General features: G+C 34.5%; 1 protein-coding gene and 1 long non-coding RNA gene across 17 annotated transcripts in view; both read right to left on the reverse strand.

The window, feature by feature from the left end:
- mub (poly(rC)-binding protein mub) overlaps nucleotides 1-20,966 on the reverse strand; it is a 260,107-nt gene that overhangs the window by 37,339 nt on the left and 201,802 nt on the right. The window lies entirely within an intron of this gene.
- Nucleotides 753-20,870, reverse strand: LOC141400753 (uncharacterized). Its single transcript, XR_012412193.1, has 2 exons — nucleotides 20,200-20,870; nucleotides 753-18,787 (listed from the first exon to the last, which is right to left on the reverse strand). It is a non-coding gene; the product is annotated as an uncharacterized lncRNA (long non-coding RNA).

Here is a 20,966-nt window from a genome sequence, read left to right on the forward strand (position 1 = left end):
TCAATCAGGCAGGTTCTGGCATTCACCTCTGCACCTCACGTGTATCGGACACACCTAAAGCTGTTCTGCAACACACTTTACACCTAGTTGGGGTGTATTCCTTACACTGTAATTTTGATGGCGAGAGCTGAGTGAATCCTTATTTTTTAAATAAACTAATTGAAATTTTCTACAAAAAACTGCATAGGACTAAAATTTAATGTGTTTTCTATTAGCATTTCAAAAAAATATTTAATTTTCTTAACAAACTATGATTAAAAAATTTATTTTTTCTTAAGGTACCAAATTCAACATGTACGCGCTCTTGTAGAAGTTCGTTTCTTTGTATTCTGTCTTGTTGTTCTTTTTCGTAATCAATCAAACGAACAAAGCGTACATACCCACACACGCATGTGTATTCGTTGATGCGCCAACACAGACTGATATTTTTTCATTGTTAATGATAAAGTTTGAAAGCTGTAATTAAGCTTTCCAAAGTTCTTTCGTGAAATATGAAAGCTCTTTTCACGTGAAATACAGAACATCAATTGCTTTCACAGGTGAAGTGCATGTGTGATGTGAAATGGATACACGGTGAATTCCAGAACATGACCGAATATTGGTAATTACATACATATGTATATTTGAAATATGGTACATCCATATTTATTTATTACATTATATAATCATTTGATTCCAGATGATTTCAACTTAGCGGAAGATGTGTTTTATTTCAAAACTAAGGAGAAGCGTTCGACGATGTTTCTATATAATTTTTTCTTTTGAAAAGTGTGACTTTTTATTAATTATTCCATTCAGTTTTCTATTATTAAAGTCTTTTTTGTATTTCTTTGGAATTTTTTATGTACCTATGTGTCTGTTGTTGCTTTTGCTTTTTTCTATGTCTTTCAATAAACCACCACCATTTACAAATGTGTGTATATGATAGAGATAGCCCGTGAGCGCTTACTGAGAGCAAGTGAGCATACATTTCAATGTGTTTTACATTGAAATTTACGCTCCCTTGCTCTCAGTAAGTGCCCACTGGTGCATGTGTTTGTGTTTTTTTTGGCTTTTGGGTTTGTATTTGTTTGCACCCAAACATATAATTTGTTTGCAACCAACAATTTAATTTGTTTGCATCCAAACATATAATTTGTTTGCACCTAAATATATATTTGTTTGCAGGACCCAAACATATGTTGTGTTTGGGACTGATTGCAAACAAATATATATAAACAAAATATGTTTGGGACATATGTTTTTTTCCTCCGTGCATGTACCTCCCACACAAATATAGGAAAAGGCACAGTTTAACAGCTCGTCTCGGGTCGCTTTTCATTTTTTGTAACAAGTTCATTTTGCCTGAAGGGAGAAACCGATTTGGTCCAACCGTTGTAAATCGTATTATTTCTTAAAGACTCGGATTATGTCCGACCACCCCTCCTTTTTTGGACAATCATACGCTGAGGGTAATTAGCTGTCGGCAAAGCCGAATGATACATTCTTACATGTTGCGGGCCAAATTTTCTGAGAATTTTCCAAAAAAAAAAAAAAAAAAAAAAACTATTAAAATATGTATATCGTTTCTCTGCAACACACAATAAAGAGAAACATACAAAAATGCAGCAAACAACAACAAAAAACAAAACTGACGAAATACAAAACCTTATCTTCGTGATGCAAGATGTACCTACCAATTTGGTTCATATTTTTTCACAAGAAAACGATTTGCCCTGTTGTCGTAAATTCTCACTTCACTTGTCTATCGCACGCTTCCTTCCTTACTCCTCTCTTCTAGATTCTCTCAACTTACTGCCATTTTCATGTTAATTACATGAAAATTGAATTATTCGTACAGTTTTGTTAATTAGTTTCTGTCGAGAACATCACAATGTTTCGTTGGAATAGGATAGAAAAAACAAAGGCAAAACGAACGAATGAATGGAAATTGGACTCGAAGAAGATTAAATGAAGACGAAGTTTGTCTTGAACTTTTGACTTTGCTGCTTCAAAATGAAACAAATATAGATAACAAAAACAAAAGAAATATTCATTCCATTGTACTTGGGCATCGACCGAGCGATGGACCGACCACCCACTACGAGGATGATAAGGTGATGTTATTGTCGCAAAATAGTTTCAATTAAATTTAAATGCCTGTGGCTGGATTTGTCATTGTTCTTGTTGTCCATGTCACTCACTCTCTCACTCACTCACCCACTATAGCATATCTTAAAATAACAAAAGAAACCAAGAGTCTCAAACCTTTAAGTGCATATTTTTAAGAACTTGTGCATATATATATATATATATATAGTTTCCATTTTCAATTTGGAATGACTAAAATTAAAGATTATGAAGTAATAGCCATAAAAGGCTATTACAAATACAGTTTGCTAACCTAATGTTTGGAAAAGAAAAATATTTTATGATAAATTCCATTTCGAAAAGAGAGGAACAAAATAAATAAATGCTGTTTTTAGTGGCTTATAAAATATCGAAAATTATTTATAGTTCTAATAATTTTGGATACGTTTTTCCCCCAAAAATGTATTGTGGGAGTTGCATAAAATATATAAATTCTCGTGCACGAACTGTGTTATTGACACTGGACGTTGGTTAAACTGAATAGAAGTTCTTCTCATATCACGGCAAATTTAACTGATATTATTTTCATATTTTATTTCGTATTTAGTCAATGATAACATTTATTTTGTTATTGGTTAGAGTGTGAGGATTAAATATGCGAACAAAAAATCATAATATTTGCAATTAATTAAAAACAAATAATTCTAAAATAAAAATTGAGAAGATCCAACATCGTAATATGTCAAAATATTTACGAGAAAAAAAAACAAGCAACAAGAACACAATTTTAATATTAATTAAATTCAAAATTGTGTACTAATTTCTTTGAACAAGAAGACAAGTTGTAATTTTTATTTCGAAATAAAAATAGGAAAACAAAACTGAAAAATGCTATCAGAGTGTTTTCTTGTTCGCTCATTGAATTGTATGCGACATGTGCGCGCACTGTTGTAACACACACAATGGGGTGCAAATTGCAAAAACATGTTTTTCATATCATGGTTTCTTAATGTCGAACAAAAGGAAGATTCCACTGTGTTCTACGAAAATTTTAAAGTTTTAGATAAACATATATTGTGTTCCCGTACTTTTTAATGGAAAAGCTAGCAAAATAACGAACTATGAAAAATTGATTTCCTATCTAAATTTCTTTAAAAGGTACATAACGGACAGATGACAGAAACGCCAAAAAATCTGCAAGAAATGTCAAAATCAATCAGTCTATCAGAAGCCATAATCAGGTTGCTAATCATTGTTACGAACTCAAATTGTTAGTGAAAAAGATTCTAAAGAGAAAGCTATTCAACGTAATTTTTGTTTAAATAGAAGTGCATGTTTTGCTAATTTTTGGTAAGGGAGCGGATTTTTCGGAAAATGTTGTAAAGGTGACAAAAATAGTAGAAACATTTTTGGGTCTGGTAACTGCACTTAAAGAAAAATGTTTAACTTTTGTGAGGGAGGTTCTCTAAGGAGTGGGCCGATATGGTCCATCTTGGAATATTAACTAAGTTTGTTGCTCCGTTTATGAGAGATCTCGCGTACCATGTCGAGGAATATTTTAGAACTTTAATGGAGGACGTACCCGAATGAGTGGACCGATATAGTCCATATTCGAACTTGATCTATGGCTCGTAGAAATATTACGATGTGCAAAGTATGGACCAAATCGGTTACTGCCTTCGAGAGTTATCAAAACATTTTTGCAAAAAAAAATTAACTTTTGTGGAGGAGGCACTCGAAGGAGTGGACCAAATATAGTCAATTTTTGAACTGAAACTATGGAAGTACGGACTCGCTACTGAAAAACAGCACTTTTCCGAGTGGACCAATAAAGTCAATATTCGAACCTGATGTATGTCTGGTAACAAGTGAGCCAAGGCTATAGTCGGGTCGGGACCGACTATGTGATACCCTACACCACTACACCCGTGCATAAGCTTTTCACTGGTAAAATTCAAAATATTAAAATTGGGATAGCTTAGCGCCTTTGCTCTGAATGTCTTCATTAAAACAGATCAATTTTTTTGAAACGCATTTAAGTACATCGTCAGTACATCTTAAATAAAAAATGCAAAAGTGGGATGTACGCCAACCATCAACAGGCTTCTTTCTCTGTCAGACCCCCATCAACCCCAAAAATTTCTCGAGGATCCGATCAAAATTCCGCCCTGTATTGTGATTGCACAAAAAATTAAAAAAGGGATGCATTACCGACTATTGCGATATCTCTGTTGTTTGACCACCTATGACAACCTACTTCACATCGTTGTAAATGTGATATTTTCTACTTTTCTTGCCAGGTTTTGCTTTTGATATACCTCTTACAGAAGAGAGATATTCGCTTTGAAATAAAACGTTGGCATTTTCTCCAAATAAGTTTTTTTTTTTTTTCAAATTCCCAACCCTGAATAATATGCGATCATTACCAAAATCAGTAGATTTTTTCCTCTGTGGGACCCCCATTAACACCCAAAATTTCGTGACGATCCAATCAAAATTGCCACGTGTAGCGTGATTACAAAACAATTAAAAATGGGATGTATTACCAACCTGCTTTACATCATTGTAAATGTGGGATTTTCTTCTTTCATAGTCAGACTTTGCTTTCGGAAGGTCTTCAACCAAAGCTGTGATATTCGTCATTATTATTAAAATCGCAAAAAAGAAAAGTTGTGTTCTATTAGCGGCTATTGCGATATCTTCGTTATTTGACCATCTACGACAACATACGGTACATCGTTGCAACTGTGATATTTCTACTTTCGTTAGCAGGTTTTGTTTTTGATATACCCCTTATAGAAGCGGAGATATTCGCTTTGAAATAAAACGTTGACTTTTTCTCCAAATAACTTTTTTGCCCATTCCGACCCCTGAATATTATCCGACCATCACCAAAATCAATAGACTTTTCCTCTGTAGGACCCCCAATATTACCGACTATTCCGTTATATCCGTTATTTGGCCACCTACGCCAACCTACTTTGCATCATTGTACAGATGGGATTTTCTACTTTCATTGCCAGGCTATTCTTTTAGAAGGTCCCCAACCAAAGGTATGATATCCGTCATTATTATTAAAATCGCAAAAATGAAAAGTTGGGTTCTATTAGTGACTATTGCGATATCTTCGTTGTGTGCCCACCTGTAGCGTGATTACAAGGTTTAGATGGACAGACGGACGGACTGACGGACGGACGGACTGACGGAAACACGAAGCCAGATCGACTCAGCTCGTCGAAACATTCATTTTGGTATATATAAGTATGGGTCTACGACCATTATTTCGATGCGTTACAAACTTTTTGGGCAAACCCAACTTATAATACCCTCCCCACATAGTGGTGTAGGGTATAAAAATATTACAATGTACAAAAAAGTATGGACAAAATCACTTACTCTCTTCGAGAGTTTGAACTTTAGTGGGGGTACCCGAGGAACTGGAGCGATGTGGCCTAGGCAATAAGCAGTCGCCAATAGATTTTTTTTTTGGAAGTTTGACAGTTTTTTGCCTAATCGTACTCAGGGCAGTTTGACATACGACCATGTGTTGTGTTGTTTACAGTGACTTGAAAAAAAATTTGCAAAAAAAAAAATGGAATTTACTTGTGAACATTTTCGTCCTATCATTTTTCCAAAAACGGCCATTGTGCCAGAAAAAATTAAGCCGTGCGTGAACGGTTAATGCGAGATCACCATGTTATATACCGTGAAATAGAGGCATCCTTGAGGGTCGTCCAAAAACGGCCGTTGTGCCAGAAAAAATTAAGCCGTGCGTGAACGGCTAATGCGAGATCACCATGTTATATACCGTGAAATAGAGGCATCCTTGGACATTTCTTTCAACAACTAATATTTGATATTGCATGAACACTTGGGAGCACAATTTTACAATTGCTCAAAAAGGCTCTGATCGATTTATGCAAAGAAATTGCTTCAAACGAAGTTTATAATATCGTCACAGACGACGAATCTTGGATCTATGCGTATGAGTGTCCTCGAAGGCGTACCAAATCCAACGAAAGTTGTTAATGGAAGAAGCACTTCAAAGCAAATGGTCGCCTGTTTCTTCGGCTAAACTGACCATGTGGCTACTATACGGCTTGAGGAACGTAGGACGGTTAATTATGAGTGGTACACTACAATTTGTTTGCCTGAAGTCTCCGGAGAAATTAGAAAAAAGGACAAGAGAAGACGAATCATTTTGCACTATGACAATGTGAGCTCTCACACATCGATTCAAACCAGCGCTTTTGTGACCGGACAAAATGTGAAATTGATGCGTCATCCGCCGTACAGCCCTGTCTTGGAACCCAATGACTTCATTTGATTCCCGCACACCAAAAAAAGGCGTGGTCGAATATTTTCATAGCCAGAAGATGATGTTGAAGCGTCCAAAAACCTTGTTTTGAAGGAGTGGAAGAAGTGGTTAGAGCGCATGCTGGAGAGTATTCAGAAAGCAATAAAACTATTTTTGATGGTAAATATTAGCATTTTTATTGTTAGACCAGAAAAATTTTTTCTTCCCTAGTACCCTCTTTAGTGTAAAAGATGAGAACAATTGCGACATCTAGAATGATTACAAGTCTTAGATGGACACCGGACAATCGCACGGATATTTTACACTTGTCTTCCCAAAGCCACATCTGAGCTTTTTTTAGCTACACCAAACAATTCTACATCAGTGGAAAACTGATGTGACTAATGATGCATTAGAAGGTTTTGTAGTTCCATAAATATGAGGGGCGTGTCAATATGGGCGAAAAAACTCAATACGACTCAAAACGACTTTTTAAGAGTTTCTTCTATATACATATCTTCTATTTCTATATCTGAGTGAATAAAATAGTAAGCGGAATACATCAGAACTGATCCAACAGCGGTTGTTTGTTATTTGGCAATGTCACCGATACGATCGGTCGTGTTTTTTCAGCAAAAATTTGTAAGTCACATGAACGGAAAAACCCATTACAATGTTATGTAAACAAGCTACTTTCTGCATCACCAGTAAGCAAAAAATAATTGGTTATTTCTTCAAAATTCTATAAGGCAAAACTTTTTACACAGATCTACAAAACCAACTACAAAACCGAGACTTGTGTTGTCAAGTCTTACCGTCCGTACCGTAAGCGTTTAAACAACCCTTGATGTTCGTACTCGAGGCACAGTGTATAGTGTTTTTGGCTACAAATCAGAAGTTCGCATGTTCAAATACAGCTAAGAGGGAAATAAAAATGTGGAGTGTGTTAAAATTGAACACCAATTCACCTAAGCTGTTCTACAAATAGAATGTAAGTTTTATTAACTTATTTTTTTTAACCTCTAGTTACTCAGTGTGACATGCCCTTGTTAAAGTAATGGGTTAATAGGGTGATTTGTAAGTAGTTACGACTGCCAACGTGTACTGTCTGTTGTCTAAACAAAATTGTCATAGAGTAAACCAAAAAAAAAAAAAAATGAATATGTTTATATAAGCAGATTAACAGTTTGTTATGAGCGACACTGTGATTACCTATGGCTGCATAATACATACATAGATATCACGAGATCATATGTGTTTCTGATAGGAGCCGCCAAAATCATTAGACTTCTCATCAAAAATTTAATTAAAGGCAACAATTTCGTTCAAAATAATGTAATGCCATGCTGTTGTTGGTTTTTGGTGCGCCATAAACAAATATTTGAAAAAGCCATTGTTGGTATGATGGCTGTACACTCGGTTCATTTGTTAGCTGGTTCATATTTATCTTAATGTACATCGGCAGGTGGATTTACGACAATGCAGCCAGCCAACACATCAACAAACCACAGTTCTTATTTTCATGAAAAATGTCAATGACGCCTGAGCTACAACAACAGGATGATAAAAATATATAGGTAATCTTTTACCCCATAAATATGGTCGTAGATGGCATTTGTGTCCGTAATAGACCGGAATCTCGCAAATATTAAAATCCAGAGTTTTTGTTTTATTTTCCAGAATATGGGAATCTCCAAATTAACGAATAACAAAAAATTACTGTTTGAGCCCAATTTTACATTGTCGCTAAGCTTCACATCTTATTACAGACGCCCAAGTAGCATTCCCATACACACAACTATAATAACAAAAATGCAGCCATAAAGTTACATGAAGCGTAAAAATTGGCAAAATAACATAAAATAGTTTTTACACAAAGTTTTTTTCTACGTTTCTTTTTACAAGAGACATATATGCCATGCCAAGACGCCATAACGTTAACGTGTGGTCGCACAGACGTTCTCCCATCAACTATATTTTGTAAAATCTATCTGAAACGGACCTATACCCACAATGAATATGTTTGTTTGTGTATAACTGTATGCCTACCGCATAAGCGGTAGATACTTATTTGCCCATTATAAATTAAGAAGGAAAATCAACAACAAAAACAATTGTGTACTTTTTGGCAATTACTCAAAAATATCCGAGGGTAAAAATATCGATGGTAAACAAGGGTGGCAGGCAGTGGTGTCAGATGCGGCGGACACAGCCCCAACAGGCACAAGAACTAACGTGTTTAAAAGAACAAATACATATAATTACAAAATAAATGTGAATCAACAGTATAGACGGGTTAATGTTCCATATATATGCATACATAAATTGGATATTGGATGCTTATGACGTCTGCACAAAAATAATAAAATACAAATAAAAAACTATGTAATTTTTTAAGGGAATTATGCATAGAAGTTTGATTTTGATAGCCAATTCCATTAATAGGAATGTACTGTACAACACAAAACGTCTTTTCTAATCAAAGCGGGAACTAATGCCCGTAATTTCTACGCGTAGATATCTATGAGTTCATAGATATCTCCTGTGTAAGCAAAGTTTCATAATTTCAATCCATAGGTAACGTTACCGGGTCGAAAACGGCCGTGTTACTTACACCAAGGATTTTCCTGGTTGATCGTTGCCAATGTGTTAAAAATTTTAAAACACTTATATGTGGCAATGTTTTTACGAAATCATGAATGAAAATCAGCAATGTTACCACATGTTTTCAAAATTTACACGCCTCGGTAAATGGGACGTAGAAATTACCAAACGCGTAGGTAAAGATAACTAATAGGTAGCTACCTACCCGGTTACCTAGGGCTAGAAATTACGGGCATAAGTGCAATAAATATTTGCGTAAATAATCTAATGTTGTCTACTTTTTTTATATGAACATTTTGTAATTTATTTTGATCTCTTTGTAGCTGATTACGGTGACTAATGCGCTGCGCCGGAACCAAACGAATGAATAAGCTTTTTTTATTATACACATACAAGGGCTTTATTGCTATATATGGGTGTTCTTTCTTCTTTGGGAAAAACTATAACATGGAGCAATTATTTGAAAATATGGACGTAACTATTTTCAAATCCATTTATTTTTATATTTTATATATACGAATTTGGATGGTCGGGCAAAAATAAGTAAAAACGGCTAAATGGTGCCTGGATAATTGAAGGAAATCTTTTTTTTGACAATCGGAATAGTGATATAGTGCGGGGGCTGAGATTGAGAGGCTCTCCTTATTACAAGACTTATTTCAAATTCCAAGGGCAAAAATAGCAATTTTGTGCTAAAAAGATCGCTAAAAGTTTTTTGCAAAGCTTTATCACATTGTGATGGAAATTGAACATGGAAGAAAATGATTATTAAAAAATCTTTAAAATTTAAGTTAAATTAGAATTTGGGTTTAATTTGTTCATAAATTTTATTACACCACTACCCAGCTTTTTCACCTTCGTCCATTGATTTTACAAGAGCGCAACCTCCCGAAAGATCCAAATCATTTCCATGGCATCACCACTAATCATTTGGAGTTGAATTTTTACTAACCCTTAGGCATGGCATCTTAGCAAATTCCCTAGAATAATCCTAATCCTTTGGCATGCCATCCTATTGAACAAGACGAATTTTCACTAATCCTTTGGCATGCCATCCTATTGAACAAGAATTCACTATAGAAAATATAGATGTGAAATAGAACGTAAAATATGGAATAACAATTCGATATTTATCAAATACTATTACAGATAAAAACATAACAAATAAAAAACAGAATTATTCTTATTGAAATTGTATTTAGCATTCACGAATTGGTTGAAGAAAATATCCAATTTTAGAAGTATTGTACTCAGCATTCGTTGAATCGATTCCAATGCTCAAGAAAACATCGGAAGTTTCACGAATTGCATTTATAGTACATGGAATTCATTCAAATACAGAAGAAAAGATCGAACTTTTCACGACTTCATTTGAACCAATGCAAATGATACAGTGAAATCGTGGCATCGCACTGAGCCACTTCCAGAAAAAATCGCTGGATATACATATGTATTATCCCAGCAAAATAAAATTGAACTACTTCATGATGAAGTAGTACTTTCACAGCTTTTTTCCGAAGTAGTCCACAGAGAGTCATGATAGATACAGTCTATTCTTTATCTTTTGACAACATCCGATTTGTATCCATATCATCGAATTTATTGTGTATGAACAATTTATGAGTTTTTTGTAAAACGACTTTTAAACGGCAAAAACATGATCCGTTATGGTTATTTTTTACTTTTAATCCTAGAGAATTCGCTGTTATTGCTCAAATCGAAAACTTCTTAAAAAATGTGTCTTTATTGACTTCCACAGAGTCATGCAAAATATGTGATGAAAATATAAATTAGACAGCATCCTCCCTGCACCATGCCCTTTAAATCATGACTTCTTTCACGTAAAAAGATGAAGTCCAGAAGCACTTGCACTCATGACTCAACTACTTTTTTGGCTACAAACACTTTGCTGGGATTAGTTGGTTTTGTTTATAAGTTTGTAACACATCGAAATAATGATTGTAGAGCAGCCTTTACATTTATCTGCATATGTGTGTCCGTCCGTCAATCTTCTGATGAGATCTTCAGGAAATTACATTACAACAAAAGTATTAAGGGTTACCCCTAGTTGTGCAGGCCAAAATACTAATTTTTCATGATTTTTTTTTTTTTTTTTTTTAACTACCAATATTTTTAGGTGGATATTTTTTGTACCTGAAAGAGCACATCTTGAAGTACATCTGGAATTTTTGTTGTTGAAAAACATTGCTTAATCTTGTGGTAAATGGCTACCTGTGAAACCCTTTTTTATAAAAGCGTTTTGCGGTGCCAACGATAGCTCGAAAACGGTTGGGCTGATCTTCGTATATTTTTGTGGGCGTTTTAAGAACCTTGTCTTTAAAAAAATCTGATTTAAATTGATTTAAAAAATTCTGAGCTAAGTCAAAATTTCGATTTTTAACGAAAAAATTGACAGTTTTTTGTCCAAAATTCGGGCAAAAAAAAAAAAAAATAATAAGCCTACCAAACCATATGAAGATTGGTCGATTCATTTTCGAGCTATCGTTGGCACCGACATCAAAAATGCCATTTCGAGGAACACGCGTTTAAAGTTTCCACGCTACATACAAACACAAAAATTGTTCCCTTCCAATGCTCATATCTCAGGCAATTTTGCTCCGATCGTGTTGAAATTTCTTTGCGGCACACAGTGGTTCAGAATCGTTTTTTCCTGGTCAAAATTCTGTAACTATTGAACGGATAGAGATATTTTCATAATTCTTTTTGTGCTAGACAGATAACACAATCAGCATTCAGACGAATTACAAGCGGTCAAATTCAGTTGTTTAACTATTTTTCATCAAAATATAAGTGTTTTTGTGGTTTTTATATTTTAATATGTAGTAAAGATGGTCAAACACCAATAAATAACACTGTGCAGCAGCATTTTTGGGGGGGTCGAAAATTTCATTTGGAGTTGAAAGCCCTTGATGAATATACTAAGAACCCAAAAGGAAATTTTCGCCATAGGTCAAGTTTCTGAGATATCGCGCGATGAAGTTTTTGATTTTCCCCTATAATACTTGGGAAAATAGCTCCATATCTCTATTTGTCGTTGTTGTAGCTTCGTTTTGGGGTGACATATCTTCAGTCAAATCGATTGGCGAATTTTTTTGTAGAACATTTCATTCTTCTAACTCAATGCCTTTCATGTCCTTTTCGTCCTTTATTTCTTGAACCGTAGTGAAAGTACCACAAGATGAGATTTTTCAGCATCAAAATATTTTACAAAAATGTTGCTCAGAAGATTTTAGGTACGGTTCTCTTTGATAACTAATCAATTTTGTTCCATTTTCATTGTATTTTTTGATATTTATTCGGACTTGGTTCAGAATTAAACTATGTTTTGTTTTTCTGTATATTCGTTATTGATTATGTATAGGTATGCAGACATAACAATTGGTTATTGCTTATGTAGACATCTGGGGTGCTTTTGAAATATTTACCACAAATAGCTCTTGTAATGATGAACACGTTAATAACAAATTTTCATGGAGGATAGATCCGGTTATCTCAGTTTTTGAACATTGCAAAACGATGAACACAATATCTGTTACAGTTTCCGAGAAATAGCTACGTCTTTCTCGAGAAATTTGCAAAACTTACGTATTTCCCAAAACTGAGTAAAATGTTCGTCTTTATAGGCACACCTTGCAAACACCTTCCAATATTTTGACCTAATTTTTTGGTTTCCTTAGTTTTAATATGTTTACTATCGAATCCCATATAGAAATTAAATATCTTTGACAAAACAAAATTTTGATTTTTGGCCAGGAAAATCGATTCCTGAACCATTTGTGCGGCATACTCTATACTACTTGTACTTCAAAATAAGCCAATAATATTTTTTTTGATTTTTTGAAAGTGACAAGTAGAGGTAACCCCTTAAAGGAAACTTCCTAGTTTTAAAATGTTGCATTATCAAAAGTGGCCAGTTTTCCCAATTTTCAATTTGTGCAATTTTATTTCCGTGGCGGATATATCTGTGTTGGATACATTGCATTTGTTTACGGAGAAGGAGAGAGACAAATCAAAAAAAAAAAAAAAAAAAAAAAACAAATAAGAAAAGCGTTAAGTTCGGTCGGGCCGAACTTTTAATACCCTCCACCACAAATTTCAGCCATTTCGGTGGATTAATGTGGCCACAACCTTCAAAATACAGAAATTCGGAAGGTACCGTTCTATGGGGGCTATATGATGGCGTGGACCTATACCAACAAATTTCTGGGGGAAAGTTTTATACGCCTAAAGAAGACTAAATACCAAATTTCAGCCATATCGGTGAGATAATGAGGCTAAAACGTTCAAAATATCCAAAATCGGGAGATATTGTATTATGGGGGCTATATCAACACGTGGACCTATATAAACATTTTATGGTACAAATGTTTCTTAGTCTCTGGAAACACAAAATACAAAGTTACAACCGATTCTTTGGTCAAATGGGTCTAATACATTCAAAATATATTAAAATGACGCGTACTTTATAAGGGGTCTTATGTGGGGACTATACCAAAACGTGGACCTATATAACCCAACTTTGGTAGGAATGTTTTCTGGCCTCTGAAGACACAAAATACCAAATTACAAACAATTCTGTGTTCAAATGGGTCTAATACATTCAAAATATATTAAAATGACGCGTACTTTGTATGGGGTCTTATATGGGGGCTATACCAAAACGTGGACCTATATAACCCAACTTTGGTAGGAATATTTTTTGGTCTCTGGAGACACAAAGTACCAAATTACAACCAATTTGGTGGTAAAATGGGGCAAATATCTTAAAAATTCCTTAAAACGACGACGCGTCACGCTTCTTTTTGTATGGGGGCTATACGAAAGCGTGGACCTACATAGCCCGCTTTCAATACCAAAAGTCCTACGTAAATATAACATATTTTCCCAAAATTTCATCAACCTACGTCAATCCGTTCGGACGCTAGAGTGATTTCCACAGACGGACAGACAGACAGACGGACGGACATGGCTATATCGATGTAGAATTGCACGCTGATCAAGAATATATATACTTTGTGGGGTCTACAATGATTATTTCGAGTAGTTACAAACGTAGTGACAAACTTAATATACCCCCATCCTATGGTGGAGGGTATAAAAACGCTCAGTGATGACATCGACAGGTAGTCACACCATATTCCACTCAACTGGCCCAATTGCGTAATAAAAGCACTCCTTGTCCCGATAAACTATCAACACTGTGGCAAAGTATTGTCCACTCCCACGGTATGGCCACGAGTGTCGTGTTGCTACCGAAGAGTAAAATGCGGCATATAGGGCTACTTTACAATCAGTATCAACGCGTAGCGCACGAGAGAGGTATCGGAAGAATACAGTACCTCCAATTATGTATTATATCTGGAAAGTGGATTAAAATGTCTTTATTGTTTATTGTTCTACACTCAAGTCGCATTTTTGTTATATAAATAAAATTCTCCAGCTTAATGAGAACCGTTTGCCGCCAGGGTTTAAAAGCTAGCATCTAAAAACATTAGCATTAGCTGTACACTTCAACTGCTACACAGGAAAAATAAAATAGCTCATATTGTGTAAACGCTACGGTAATTTACTAAAACGATTTTAAAGGCCACAATCCTTTCTACCTTACAAACAAACGATGAACACAATATCTGTTACAGTTTCCGAGAAATAGCTACGTCTTTCTCGAGAAATTTGCAAAACTTACGTATTTCCCAAAACTGGGTAAAATGTTCGTCTTTATAGGCACACCTCGCAAACACCTTCCAATATTTTGACCTAATTTTTTGGTTTCCTTAGTTTTAATATGTTTACTAGCGAATCCCATATAGAAATTAAATATCTTTGACAAAACAAAATTTTGATTTTTGGCCAGGAAAATCGATTCCTGAACCATTGTGCGGCATACTCTATACTACTTGTACTTCAAAATAAGCCAATAATATTTTTTTTTTGATTTTTTGAAGGTGACATGTAGAGGTAATTCCTTAAAGGAAACTTCCTAGTTTTAAAATGTTGCATTATCAAAAGTGGCCAGTTTTCCCAATTTTCAATTTGTGCAATTTTATTTCCGTGGCGGATATATCTGTGTTGGATACATTGCATTTATTTACGGAGAAGGAGAGAGACAAATAAAAAAAAAAAAAAAAAAAAAAACGCTCAGTGATGACATCGACAGGCTGCAATCACAACAGGTAGTCACACCATATTCCACTCAACTGGCCCAATTGCGTAATAAAAGCACTCCTTGTCCCGATAAACTATCAACACTGTGGCAAAGTATTGCCTACTCCCACGGTATGGCCACGAGTGTCGTGTTGCTACCGAAGAGTAAAATGCGGCATATAGGGCTACTTTACAATCAGTATCAACGCGTAGCGCACGAGAGAGGTATCGGAAGAATACAGTACCTCCAATTATGTATTATATCTGGAAAGTGGATTAAATTGTCTTTATTGTTTATTGTTCTACACTCAAGTCGCATTTTTGTTATATAAATAAAATTCTCCAGCTTAATGAGAACCGTTTGCCGCCAGGGTTTAAAAGCTAGCATCTAAAAACATTAGCATTAGCTGTACACTTCAACTGCTACACAATAATGACACACACGGCTAAATAAGCAACCGAACGCAAATTTATTTTTATGCATTTTTGCTGATTTCGTTTTTTACGCCGAATCTTTTTTTCGTTAGGCATAATCGACAACCAGGCTACATATTTAGCAGTCGGCTGACCATTCATCGCTGCGATTTAGCAACCAAGGTTTTTTGATTAGAGTTGCCATCACAGTAATAAACAAGTGGGAAAAGCGTTAAGTTCGGTCGGGCCGAACTTTTTATACCCTCCACCAAAAATTTCAGCCATTTCGGTGGACTAATGTGGCCACAACCTTCAAAATACCGAAAATCGGAAGTTACCGTTCTATGGGGGCTATATGATGGCGCGGGCCTATACCTACAAATTTCTGGGGGGGGGGGGGAGTTTTATATCCCCAACGAAGACTAAATAACAAATTTCAGCCATCTCGGTGTGACAATGAGGCCAAAACCTTCAAAATACCGAAAATCGGGAGATATGGTCCTATGGGGGCTATATCAAAACGTGGATCTATATAAACATTTTATGGTCGAAATGTTTCTTAGCCTCTGGAAACACAAAATACAAAGTTGCAACCGATTCTGTTGTCAAATGGGACTAATACATTCAAAATATATTAAAATGACGCGTACTTCATATGGGGCGTTATATAGGGGGCTATACCAAAACGTGAACCTATATAAACCAACTTTGGTAGGAATGTTTTTTGGCCTCTGGAGACACAAAATACCAAATTACAACCAATTCGGTGGTAAAATGGGACAAATATCTTAAAAATTCCTTAAAACGACGACGCGTCACGCGTCATTTTGTATGGGAGCTATACTAAAGCGTGGACCTACATAGCCCACTTTCAATACCAAAAGTCCTACGTACAAATAATAAATTTTCCCAAAACAGACGGACAGACGGACGGACATGGCTATATCGATGTAGAATTGCACGCTGATCAAGAATATATATAGTTTGTGGGGTCTACAATTATTATTTCGAGTAGTTACAAACGTAGTGACAAACTTAATATTCATTGTTGCTAAACATATTTCGAAGAAATTTTAGCAGGCAAAGCTGCAAATATTCGGTGCTTTTGCTAATATGGCGTTAGCATTTTAAACCCTGTTTGCCACACATCTTAGCTAAGGAGATCTTGGAACTGGAAATTTCATGGGCAAAGGAGTGGTTTAAATTATGTCAAACCCTGAATTACTGTACTACGAACAACAGCTTACCATTTTGTACACATTGGAAAGATATAGATTTCCGAAGTCTGGGGACTTGCGCAAGCAGATAAGGCAGTGCTTGGTGTGTTTGATAGAAAAATTTTCGAAAAATCTACCGGCCAATATGTATTGACGGTGAATATAGACGGCGCACAGTGGTCGAAATTACTGATCTAGCGGCGCCAAATTAATAACTTGCAAACGAATTGAGAAATGTTTCTATAATTTTGCCGGGCCGAATATGGACAATAGGGTTATGACTTTTTACAACCTCGTATCCCTGAATAATATTTTGATGAGTTTTTAGCTAAGGTTACATAACATCTTAATTATAAAGTGATTCGATAAAAAAAGCTTCCGCACAAAAAGCTTTTAAAGTTTTTATTTTTCAGTACTTTTGAAATTTTTGAATATACCTCGGAATAGAACCAAAAATATATAGCAGAGCCCATTAACAGAGAATTGTTTAGCCGTAATAGTATGGATCTGACTTTGTCGTTAGAGACTAAACCCTATACATGACAAGAAAACTGTGAAGAACTAACTTGTTCTCGCTGAAATCCTTGAAAATATGACTCCATTCCATTTAGAAGATAAGTTGACACTAGTTTGGTTCTTCCAAAAGGATATGCACAGCAATAATATGGGTTATAATTGGAGAAAAGTCAAAGAAATTAAGGTATAGAAGTTCTGTGGTCATTCTCTAGGGTTGTGCGTGTACCAAGACTATGAAGAATCAAAAAATTGAAGAATATACTTATTGAGGCTAGTTTTAAGTGCATTTATAAATAAAACACTGAAACTTATTTTTTTAATTATTTCTTATATAGTATTTTTTGGAAAAAAAAATTTTCCAAACTGGTTTGTGCGGAAACTTTTTTATTATAAAATAGACTGAAGGTTAGTTTAGGCATTTAAAGGCAAAAGTTCATTCTCACTGCAGGAAATCATTTTTAAGAAAAATGTTGAAAAGTTATAACCCTAATGGACAATATCGGCTAATATTTTCGTATAGAATCCACATAACGGTATCTCCCGATTTTCGATATTTTGAGGATTTACAATACATTTTTCCAGCCAAATTAGGTGTAATTTGGCAGTTGGATTTGGATTGTGGACATAGGTCTACGTTTTGGTATTGCCCCCATATCAAGATTTTATCCACCTTTTCAGACCAAATTAGCTGAATTTTGGATGTTCAATAAGCTGTCTTTTCTTGTCTGCACAACCGAACCGCAAATATCTTGGGATTTGGCCATCCTGATTTCGGTCTGGTTCTTGTCTCAGTTATTGATTTCCATAGCTTCAAACTGTCATTTCTCTCACTTTTTACGATATGTCTCAGCTTTTTATTTATTTTTAACGTATTTACTATGATTTGACGACGCCGAGCAGGCATTTTTTAACTATGTTTTAGAGATTAATGCCGACAATGAGAAAAATACATGTTACATATTGCTCAAGGTATATTTATATAAGGTAAATGCATGAATTACAACTTACAAATTTTTCAAAAAAAAATTGAAATTGAAAATTAAGAAAATATTGAATAAAGGGGGTGTTCTAAAAATTTTCTCAGGAAAAACATAAATACATTTTGAAAATCCTCTAAAATACAACAAATTTGACAAATGTAAATATAAATCATACAGAACTGTCGTAGGTCATTGTTATTACACGTTTAAGATGAAAAGAAGTATTTTACGGTAGCAAATTTCGAAGTTTCAAATTTTATGTGTAGACCCTATTACATTTGAAAACCAAATTTAAAAAAAAAAAAAGTAAAAATACATCTGATTGTCACATCTATCTTATATAAATGTTCCTTGATATTGCTCAAGAAATAATTGTAGGAAAAATTTTAGGAAATATTGGGGCTCAATTCTGTTTCTATGAAAAAGTGAAATGAAAACTTTTATAAAGAAAAAAATTTCAAATGAAAAAATTTGTAAAGGAAATAGTTTTCATTTCAAATTATCATAGAACAAGAATCCAGCCCCTGCACGATGGGGCCAATGACAGGTTTTCGAGGCAACAAATCACTGGGGCAAGCTAGATATTCCAAATTTTGTACAGATGTTTATAATGGGCTTAGAAACTAATATACCAAATTTGGTTCATATCGGTTCATATATACATATAACTGCCGTATATATGTTCGCCCGATTTCAAGCAATTGATGTACCAAACACGCAAATTCTGCCCAATTTTTATGCGATTTGGAAAATACCACGGAATTAGGACTACAAATAAGTTTGCCAAGTTATATTGAAATCGGTCCAGATTTTGATATTGCTCCCATATATATTTTCGCCCGATTTTAGGTATTTGGTGCACCAATCCCGCTATGTATGTCCAATTTTGATGAAATTTGAAATATGTGACGGATTTTGGTCTAGAAACATTTTTGGCAAATCATATTGAAATCGGTTCAGAATTGGATATAGATCCCATATATATGTTCGCCCGATTTCAGGAAAATGATTGACCAAGCATGCAAATTCCATCAAATTACAATAAAATTTGGAAAATGTTACGGAATTCGGACTACAAATAAGTTTGTCAAGTTATGTTGAAATCGGTTCAGATATAGAAATAGCTCCCCTATATACCTATGTTCAAATTTCATGGTTTTGTCTGTGGTTTGTTATAAGTTAATAAAAAAGGTTCCAAATTTAGTAAAAATCGGCTAAGATTCCGCCACAAAAGCCAAAGTTTGCGATATATTATTATTGTTTTATTATTATTATTATAATTATTATATACGTCTATTAAATTGTTCAGAAATCCAATTGGTAACATTAATGGGTTTCCGATTATTAGCCAACAAAAACATAAAAATGTCCACATTTTTAAGTATTACGACATCTGAAATCAGATTTTTATGAAAAGGCGCAGATAGGCGCAGCTAATTTTTTCACAAAATGATAGTACACATTAATACCTTTCACCACATATATATAATATCCTAGATCTACCTAGATCTCAAAAGTTATACTCCAGAGAACACATGGATAACAAAGCAAAATACTCCAAAAAAGACATAACATCTTAACTCAAAAATACATTTACCACACATAACATTTTTATTATTTGTTAACACTATCTTATTTTACATACCCATTGAAGAGCTTTCCATGTTTAAAAAATATAAAAATGTTGAAATGATCTTTTTGGCGCCTAAAATGCTTTCACTACTTATTTATAATGAATGTCGGAAAATGATGCATAAGAAAATATGTCACCATTGCCAGATCAGTATGTCGCTATGTGATGTTACCAGATTGATTTATTTTTTTATTTTTAGTGATTCAGAGTGTTGGCAATCGAAATCCGTTATTATTTTTTTCAAATTGTTCACTTCAAAAATTGACTTTTTGCCTCGAAAACCTGCTATTGGCCCCATCGTGCCCTGGTTACCATACAAAGCTCCAGCGTGTAACAAAAATTCATTTTCTCAAAAAAATATGTAAAAGGCAAAATATTTTTTTTTTTTTTTTTGAGGTAAAATAATTTGTGTTGTTATAGATTTTGGTCAATATCTAGAATACCAACCACGTCTTTTCGAGCGGTTCATGCAGACATTGGATCTTAAACTACCTACAAAAATATTATATGAAAACATTCCACTGTTTTTCCTCTAACTTGATGGTTTTTAACGAATTTATTCACATTTTTTTTTTCAATTTTTTAAAGAGGCAAAATACTTAATTGACTAACTGTACATATTCCTATTTCTATCTATTTCTTTCTCTCGAAATGTCAAAAATTACGTATTTTCCCAAATAGGAAAAAATAGTCGTCTTATGAAGGCGCCTCGGCCACACCTTCTAAAATTTTGACCCAGTTTTTTGGTTTCCTTAGTTTCGATATTTTCACTATCGAATACGAAACTTAGGGAAAATCGATTTCTGAACCATTATACGCCGAAAATTTCGTTCCCAAAGATGTAATGGAATTCTGTAACTCATTTTTTGAGTTACCGACAAATATCAGTAAAATTAAAATGCTTATAATCTCGGTAATTAACAAAATTTTTCGGAAAGTTAACAACCAAAATAAGGCTGTTACTAAATCCTACCGATAGCAACAGTGCTGTCAACTTTTATTGATACTTTTCATTCATAACTTTCCGTGTTAATATTAACGATTTTTGACGGTAACTCAAAAAATGAGTT

The sequence above is a fragment of the Musca autumnalis genome, unplaced genomic scaffold, assembly GCF_047663935.1.
Source record: "Musca autumnalis isolate F117 unplaced genomic scaffold, ASM4766393v1 scaffold_4, whole genome shotgun sequence".
Taxonomy (NCBI): Eukaryota; Metazoa; Arthropoda; class Insecta; order Diptera; family Muscidae; genus Musca; species Musca autumnalis.